Here is a 7,852-nt window from a genome sequence, read left to right as displayed (position 1 = left end):
AGAGAGGTCAGAGTAGAGTCTCAGTCTTTCACTGCTTAGCAATGGAATTTCTAATGGTATGGCTAATTTTAATGCTATACTAGTAAGAAAATGTAAATTTGGGGGGCGGGGTACCAGGGAAGCCAGGGGCACTGAACCACTGAGCCACATCCCCAGCCCTATTTTGTATTTGATTTAGAGACGGGTCTCACTGAGCTGCTTAGCACCTTGCTTTTTGCTGAGGCCAACTTAGAACTCTCAATCCTCCTGCCTCAGCCTCCTGCACCGCTGGGATTACAGGTGTGCGCGCCCAGAGGGAAGAGCAATCTTCATACAGTCCTGAGCTCGAGAGCTCGAGAGATAGCTCCACTTGGAGAGCTCGCCTAGCATGCGAGAGGACCACGGTTCGAATCCCCAGACCAGCATACAGTCCTGGCCCACATCAACCCATCTGCAACCCAAATGCCTTAGCTGATGCCTTAGCTTACTTTGGGGTCTGCAAACTTGGAAGAATATCAAAATAAATAGAACTATAATGCTGGAAAGGCTTTTTTTTTTTTTTTTTTTTTAGTAAAGGAAATAAGATGTTTTTCTAAATAAAGGAAATAAGTGAAACCCATGATATTGATATTATAGATCAAGAAATTGGATTTGTAGTCACTTTTAGCATATGCCTTATTTGCTACGTAAGGTGTTTGCAATATTTATAAGACAACCATGCCACATTTATAATTGCAGGCTAAATTGCATAAGAGAATTAATACAATGACACCCATAATCATTATTAAGATGTGCCAAAAAGAAGCACTTTAAAATTTTGGCTCCTAAGACATATGAGTTTAATAAATTGAACCTTAAACAAGGTACAGGGAGTGCGGATGTCCTCTGTTCCAGATGCTTCTGGGACAATCGGGAACCTGGTCCACAAAGGAAAGAGGACGTGGGTCCTGGAATCTGAGTGCAGGGCCTGGCCTTCCAGTGAACAGGGACATGTAATAATGTGGAAGACGACATGGAAGATCTCTACGCGAGTGCAAAGATCTCCAAGGGAAACAGAAAATCCACCGGGTGTGATCGAACGTGGGGAAAAAGTCGAATTGTGCAAACTGCGTATTGTTGGAGCTCAGAAAACGATCCTGGGAAAGACACCTGTGTGGACCTTAGCCTGAGAGGGCAGTGGGTGTCTTGTTTCTAAAATTTCCCCCACCAGGGAAGATGAGACTCGGAAAGGGAAACTAAAAATTCGATTCCATGTCTAAGGCCCAGAGAGCTTTGCCCCAGGCCCTGTCTGTTCTTTGGGCTCATTCTCCACTCCCCAAAAAAATATTCACTGTCCCTCTACAGTTGCTTACAGCAAGCACCCCTACAGCCCTCTCCCCTGTGAGGAGGCTATTTAGACCACAGCCATCTGGCCCTTCTCTTTGGTTCTATATTTTGTATGACTCCCATATACATGTGCCTATTAATAAATTTCCATACTTTTCCCTGTTAATCTGGCTAGTTTGGTCTGTTTTCAGCAACTGAATTATCGAACCTTCGGAGAGGGTAAGTTTGGACTTCCCTGGAGCATACATGTACCTAATGGGAAGATGAAATGATCCACTCAACACCAATCACTATGATACCTCTGGGCAGGGGACAATCATGTTTAGCATTATGTAAATGCTCGCTGTGAGGATTCTGTGTGTAGGGTACCCGGGCAGCACCAAGTGAGTGTTCAGAGGCAAGAACTCCAGAGTGTGGATGGCACCCCCTCAGGGACAAGTGCTGGCCCCATTTACCTCACAAAAATCTATGAAGCGTTACAATTGTTGCCCCATTTTGCAGATGGGGCAACTGAGTCACGGATGGGCTTCTAGTTAGTAGGTCAGGGCATTGGGGAGTTTGAAATGCTGCAGTCTTATCTGGAGTCTGTGTGCGTTATCAGAAGCTGTGGGAGAAATTCTCCCTACCTGACTGACTCTAGCTAAGGACTGGGAATGAGGACATGCCAGGAACTAGCATAAATATCCATGGACTGGCATGGAAATATCCATGGAAATGGCACTTTAGAGATGCATCAAGTGAGTGATGCTGGGATGCTAGGAGGGAAGGAAAGATCGACCTGCATGAAGGTGCTTCTCTGGGATTGTTTTAGTCAGCTTTTTCCCTGCTGCCACTAAAAGACCTGACCTGAACAATTGTAGAGGAGAAAGAGTTTATTTGGGAGCTCATGGTTTCAGAGGTCTCAGTCCATAGACAGCTGACTCCATTCCTCAGGGCTTGAGATGAGGCAGAACATCATGGTGGAAGAGTGTGGCGGAGGGAAGCAGCTCCCATGATGCTCAGGAAGCAGAGACTCCACTCTCCAGATACAAATATATACCCCAAAGCCATGCCCCCCAGGCCCACCTCCTCCAGCCACAACCTGCCCGCCTTCAGTTACCAGTTAATCCCATCCAGGGATTAATTCACTGAGTGGGTTAAGGCTCTCATAACCCAATCATTTCTCCTCTAAGCCTTTTTGCATTGTCTCACACATGAGCTTTTGGGGGACACCTCACATCCAAGCCATAACAGGGATACTTGGTGCTTCACCTGGCATAGGGCACAGAGATCTCAAATAGCATGCTGAAGAGCTTGGATCTCATGGGCGATGGAGGTCTCCATCTAACAGGACCACTAACAGGACCAAGCCCAGGACCTTGCACATGCTAGGCAAGCTCACTACCACTGAACTACATCCCCAGCCCTTTTTAAATTTCATTGTGAGACCGGATCTCACTGAGATGACCAGGTTGGCCTTGAACTTGGGATCCTCTTGTCTCAGCTTCCTGAGTTGCTGGACTTACTGGTGTGCCCGCTGATGTTCCTTAAGCAGGGAGAGCTGGGAGCTTGCCGAGAGACTCACTCTCATGGAGGATTCCTCTGATGGTGGAGTGGGACAGGCACACAGAGAGATGAGAGTCTTGCAAGTGTCTGGGAGTTGTGGGGGGGCCTGGATCAGGGTCATGAGCTGGAAAAGAAATCTGTACAGTCTTTGAAGGAAAGGCCAACAGCTGTGTGTAGTTCAGTGGCAGAGTGCTTGTCTAACATGAGGCCCTGGGTTCCATCCCCAGCACTGAAAAACAAACAAGCAGACAAAACCTCTTCAGGCCCCAGCTCCTGTGTGTACGCAGAGAAATTCTGGAGCCGGGCAGCAGGTGTGCACTGAAAGGAGTTTCTCGGAAGCCAAAAGTGACAAGATGCATTATTATTATTATTTTGGTACCCAAAGACCAAAACTTCTTTCCCAGCATCCGGTTTTGCCAATTGCGATGATGTCAGCTTCAGATGACAGCTCAGATTTGAAAATGGATCCCCCAGAGTGGTACGCAGTTCGTAGCGAGAAACGATTCCACCTCTCACACCTGACGCCACGTTCACCTGCAGCAGCCAGGATGAACTTGATTTTGCCCAGCTGAGGGACGCTAGTCAACAAATGCAGGCAGGCCCTGGACAGAGTGGACCTGCTGGATTCCTCCTGCTGATGGAGGCTGGGTCCTGACACCGGCCTTACAAAGCCCAGGGGACATCTTGGCAGAGGTGTGGAAGTACACAGACCTTTTTCTAAGATCTACATTGGAAATGCAAGAGTGACCTTGCCCCAGGAAATCAAGAGAAGGGACCCCCGAAACCAAATAAATGAGTGCTCTGTTTGGGGGAGCTTGGTTCATGGAATTTGGGGGCCATTCCTGCCTAAGTCACAGATGAGGCTACAATCCTCACCTCCCCAGTCCCCATGGACACTCTCTGGGGCCTGGCTGTGGGCGCTGTCTTTGGTGCCCTGCGGATTTGGTCTTCACATTTTGGCTCTGCAGCCCCTCAAATGTCGTGTTTTGTATCAAGGATTCCCTCGGCCGTGGGAGGAAATGGGCCTCTCCCTGAACCGCTCCGCTCTGAGAGGACAGGTCTGGCAGGCGGGACCGTGACCTCCTCCCGGAGGCAGGGCTCCAGGCTCAGAACCTGAGAATCTTGGCGCAGGGCAGGATTGTGAGGCTGCATTCTGTCCCCTGCGAGGCCCGGCCCTGTGTAGTCCCTCTTGGGCCTCCCCCCGCCCTCGATGGGATGGGTCCTTCCTACTGGCCTTCAGGGTTGCTCCTTCATGTCGGCCACTGTCCACCTGCTGCTGGACCATAAGGGGGCTTTTCCTGGCCCGACCTCAGGCTCCCTTCCTCCGCTCCTGGGTGTCTCTCTGAGGCTAGCCATGGCCTCCACGGTGCAGGAAGCAGGTAGGAGGCCCCTGGGAGGCCAGAGAGGGAGCCCCACCAGATGTCAGGGTGCAGGGACCTGGTGGGGAGAAAGGATGGGGAGAGGAGAGGACTTCCTGCAAGAGAGGCACTGTGGCTTCTTCCCTCTGTCCCTCTACCATGGCCACCTCCCTTCTTCTTAAGGACTCTTCCCAGAGCTGTCCCCAAGCCTACCTGTTTCACAGAGCCAGGGCCCCAGGACACCAACTCAAAGCCCGTGTCTGCTCCTTCACTGGGACCTGAGGAGGACTGAGTTCTGGATGTTGCTGGCAACACAGAACATGGCTGAGAGGAGACTAAGACCCTTAGGCCCTGAAAGTCCCCTAAAAATCACTACTGGAGGGTGGGTCCCAGAAGTCCCTTCCCCACCAAGGACTGACTTCTCTGTCTCAACTTGGGAGTGGTAGTTTGCTTCCCCCAACCAAAGAAGATTCCAGATTCGGCACTCCAGTACCTGGTAACAGGTGTGCTTCAAGTTCCACTTGGTTTCTCTGCCTCTGCAGAGTAAACCACAGCTGGTAAACCACAGCTGGCAGGTTTCAAAGGGGAAGGCCTCTGTGGGGTGCTCTCTGACAGGGTAGGAAAGCTGTGGGGCACATTTCCCCTGATGATATCCCATAGTCACAAAGCCCCACCCAGTGAGATCCCAGAGAACATTCTTCTTCCCAGCTTCACTAGCATCGTCCCTCCACCAGAGCTCAATTCTGGAGGAGGAAGATTTGAATTCTTTATTAGGCAAGTGATCCTGGGCACGTGACCTCAACTTCAAATGCTTATTGAGCACCTACTGTGTTCAGGTGCTTCAGATACAGAGATTAGATGATACACGCCACAACATGGCTTAGATGATACGTAGATACAAGGGGTGCAGGGAGCCCCACTCAGTGGAGAGCCAACGTTTGACCTCAGACGTGAATTGGGGAGCATAGTGTCTCCTGGTTCTGAGGGTTAGATGTGATGCCAGAACACAAGTGTGAATCACCACGCAGCGCCCAACGCACAACAGGTGTGTGACAGATGTTGCCTTCTCCCTTGAAGTTCCATTTTGTCCATTTTTCTTTTTCTTTTTCTTGGCGGTGCTGGGGATGGAACCCAGGGCCTTGTGCTTGCAAGGCAAGCACTCTACCGACTGAGCTATCTCCTCAGCCCTGAAGTTCCATTTTGAAAGGGCGATTCTGTCATTCTGGAAGGTGATGAGGCCAAAATGTCCTTAAAGAAGAGACATTATTCTAATTCTGAAAGATGTTTGAAGCCTCTAGTTTAAGGGAGCACGTCTGAGAACACTCTGGATGAGAACCCGTTTTTCTTCCAACCACAGTCTGCTCCCTCCCTGTGCCTCCCTCAACATCCACATTTGGATAAAGTTTCCTTGGGTTCCTCCTGCCCCGTCAGGAAGTCTTGGTGGGCTGGGGATGTGGCTCAGCGGCAGAGCGCTGGCCCAGCATGCATAAGGCCCTGCGTTCCATCCCCGCCACGTGTGGGCATGCGCCCAGACACACACACACACACACACACACACACACACACACCTTGGAGACATACTCTGTTTTATTACTTGGAAAGGCATTCAGTTAATTTTGCACACGGTTGCCGGCATTGTGTTGGCGTCCATGTTTTAGCATGTTCATCTAGATACATCTGTGCAACCATTAACGCTACAATGGTTTTTCGGGGATTCCTAGACAGCAACGTGGAAAACTATTTAACCAGAAACTTACTATTCAGAATTTGCTCTTTGTTCTTGTGAGGATTGCTTGAAAACATTGATTACAAAGGGAGACTTTCTATGTTCCATTGTGTGAGCAGGATTATCTGGCGAGGACCACACCCTTAGAGAATGATTTAAATATGGATGCATGTAACTTATGAGATTTACTAAGCAATTCAACTAAAGAGACATTTTTTGTGTGTGATGTTGAAACTTATGTGCTTAATTTATAAAATATTTAGAAATATTTGCCCAGTAGAATTGTAAGGCTTACCACGGGCTTACCATAAAACTTAAAAGTGTTTATCTAAGATAAACATTTAGCACATATTCAGCAAATATTTGGCAAGGTCCTTCCCTGAGCGAGGCACTTGTAATTGGTTACAGCCTTGGATTTTGAAATTATATTTGCTTCCCTTTTTGGTCACAATCCCAACCATGTGAGATACCAGCATCCCGTATGTGCCAAGAAACTCACGTGATGGGTTATCAGCACTTCTCAAGGGCATGATCTTTATTTTGGTTTCCTCTGATACATTTGAGAAGAGTCATGGTGTCTGTCAGGTCTGGGGGACAATGGCACTTCCCCTAGTCCCCCAGGTAGGCGCCAGTGGATTCCTTGTATGACCAGATCCCTGCTGTGGCCCCAGCAGAGAAAACATTTACACAAAACAGTCAAAATCAAAATTGTATTTACTTATTTTTATGGAAATGGCAATACTAAACAATTTTTGTTTTTGTGATACATTAAGTGGATAAAGAGCAGAATTTCAGCTATCTGAAAAATAAGCTTAGAAGGAACCATGGTCTAAGGGAACTATACTGCATTCAGCAGGAATGTGGTTCTGCTAAAACCAGCAAACAGCACTTTGCTGGAGCAGATACAGTGTGGCGCGCCTCAGGGCCACTCGTGGTAGATCTGATGTCCGAGGGCTGGGGGACCTTGGAAGCACTGCAAAAGCTTTTTGTGCCTCAGTTTCCTCCGTAAGCAACTGGGATGTTAATGCTTCCTTCCATTGGATGGTGGGGGGGATGAGTGGAGCACTCTGGACAGAGGCCAGCATGTCTGGGTGAACAAGTGAGCACCGTCCCTCAGCACCCAGCGGCTTGCCCACGCCAGCTTCTGCTTCCGTGGTGACTGGGTGACCATCTGGGATCCTAGCAGGGGCTGCCCCTACTACATGTGGGACCTCCTCTTCGCCCTCTGCATCATTCTCCTCCCTTTGCCGGACAGTTTCCATCAGCTTGCAAACAATCTGTTGCTCCACCTTAAACAAACCGGCAAACGTGATCTGCTCCTTCTTCCCTCTCCAGGGCCACCTGTGGGACGCCCTCTAGTCTTTGCACGGTTCCCTCGCTCTCTGGCTCCTTGAGCCTGCTCATTCCTGCCAGCACTTCTCACTTCCTAATTCCCGTCCCCCACCCCAGGCCCTGAGAACTCAAGCTCCGTAGGCAGGATGTTCCATTTTGTTCTGGGTGCATCCACTCACAGGCTAGGCTCACAAATGCTTCTCGGATCAGCCACTTCAGCCATGAGACATGGCAGACTTTTCAGCAAGGGTTCCCAGACCTCCGCACGCATCCTCTTCCAGCTTTCCACAGGTGCCACTCAGGGACGCAGCCTTAGCTCAAGTCCACCTTTGCAAACTGGGCTGCTTGATCCTTTCCCTCAGAGCGGTTTCTCCTGAGTCCTCAGCTAGGAGCAGGTGTCTCTATCTATGGTCACTTGAGCCAGAAACCTAAGCATCCTGAGTCCTCAGTGCCTTATCTCTCTACCTAGGAGCTTACCAAGTCTTAATGGGTTCTTAACCTCTCACAACTTTCCTTCCATCTTCTTGACCCTTCTGCTGCCAGTCATTTTTCTAATATGCAAATCTGCTGCTAACCTGGTTAAGCT

Source organism: Sciurus carolinensis, chromosome 18, assembly GCF_902686445.1.
Source record: "Sciurus carolinensis chromosome 18, mSciCar1.2, whole genome shotgun sequence".
Classification (NCBI taxonomy): Eukaryota; Metazoa; Chordata; class Mammalia; order Rodentia; family Sciuridae; genus Sciurus; species Sciurus carolinensis.
This window is presented reverse-complemented; position numbering follows the sequence as displayed.